We start from the raw sequence: 1698 nt of genomic DNA, 5'->3' as shown, positions 1-1698 counted from the left end.
TGGTGAGTGAGTTTAATTAGACAATAATTTAGTCTGAGTCTCTGAGGGAACGAACTAGAAAGTATTCTATATTACTTGCGAACGCGTATACTTGCGTGAATATTAGCGCGTGTTTTCGCCCTAACAAGTTTTTGGCACCACTGCCGGGGACTCGGCGTATTTGTTTAGTTTATGTACTTACCATCATTGGTCATTAGGACTCAGTGATTAGGACGTAGTAGTTACTTATTTTTTCTGGTTGTGTTTCAGGTACTTTAGCAAGCGTTTATGCAAACTCGTTCTCGTGCTCGCAAGAGGACTTTAGATACAGCTGAGGAGACAGACGAAGTTCTTGATATTCCGGAGAAGTTAGATTTTGAGGATTCGGATTCAGGAACTGAGCAGAAAGAACCAATAAACATGGAAGATCGTATTGTTCAAGCTGATCTAGCTCTTATGGATTTTTCTCGGCCTAAAATTGATGACATTCAGTCAAGCATCCTTCATCCGGCTATTCAAGCTAACACCTTTGAAATCAAGCCGGGCACTATTCAGATGGTGCAGAATTCTGTTTCTTTTGGAGGAGCGGCAACTGAAGACCCCAACATGCACATAAGGAATTTTGTCGAGATCTGCAGCACTTTTAAGTATAATAGCGTGACTGATGAGGCTATCAAGTTGAGGCTTTTCCCATTCTCACTAAGGGCCAAGGCTAAAGACTGGTTACATTCTGAACCAGCTGGGTCCATCACTACATGGCAAAATCTTGCGCAAAAGTTTCTGGTGAAGTTTTATCCGATGGCAAAGACTGCTGCTATGAGGAGTGCTCTTACTCAATTTGCGCAGCAACCTACGGAGTCTATGTGCGAGGCTTGGGAACGCTACAAGGAAATGTTGAGAAAATGTCCACATCATGGAATGCCGGATTGGATGGTGATCACTGGTTTCTATAATGGTTTGGGGGCCCAATCTCGGCCCATGCTCGATGCAGCAGCTGGAGGCGCCTTATGGGCAAAAAGCTATACTGAGGCGTATAATCTTATCAAGACGATGGCTGCAAATGAGCATCAAAACCCAACTCAGAGGATGACGTCAGGCAAGGTAGCAAGTATTCTGGAAGTTGATGCAGCCACCGCTATTGCAGCCCAGCTCCAAGTGCTATCAATAAAGGTTGATTCTTTGGCTACGTATGGAGTTAATCAAATAGCTATGGTTTGTGAGCTTTGTGCAAGTTCTCATGCTACGGATCAGTGTTCTCTTGTAAACGAATCTGTTCAGTATGTGAATAATTATCAGTGACAATAGCAGGCTGTGCCAGCGACCTATCATCCTAACAACAGAAATCATCCAAATTTCAGCTGAAGGAATAATCAGAATGCTATTCAGCCACCATATCAGCAAGGAGTGAGTAAACAGTTTAACCCACCTGGATTCCAGCAACCACAGCAGTATGCTCCAAGGCAATCATATCCTCAACAGGGAAGTGCAGCTGCACCTACTAGTGCTGATTTTGAGGAACTTAAGCTGTTGTGCAAGAGTCAGGCGGTTTCTATCAAGACCTTGGAAAATCAAATTGGTCAATTAGCCAATGCAGTGCTCAATCGTCAACCTGGCACTCTTCCCAGTGACACGGAAGTACCAGGCAGGAAGGAAGCTAAAGAGCAAGTCAAGGCTATTACCTTAAGGTCTGGAAAAGTAGCTGATGCTGAAAAGGCAAAA

General features: G+C 43.9%; 1 non-coding gene across 1 annotated transcript; it reads right to left on the bottom strand.

Moving 5' to 3' along the window:
• Nucleotides 1-792: 792 nt before the first annotated feature.
• LOC141698996 (small nucleolar RNA R71) lies at nucleotides 793-899 on the bottom strand. The gene has a single exon (XR_012565489.1). It is a non-coding gene; the product is annotated as a small nucleolar RNA R71 (small nucleolar RNA).
• Nucleotides 900-1698: the final 799 nt, after the last annotated feature.

This window comes from Apium graveolens, chromosome 11, assembly GCF_009905375.1.
Source record: "Apium graveolens cultivar Ventura chromosome 11, ASM990537v1, whole genome shotgun sequence".
Classification (NCBI taxonomy): domain Eukaryota; kingdom Viridiplantae; phylum Streptophyta; class Magnoliopsida; order Apiales; family Apiaceae; genus Apium; species Apium graveolens.
This window is presented reverse-complemented; position numbering and strand designations above follow the sequence as displayed.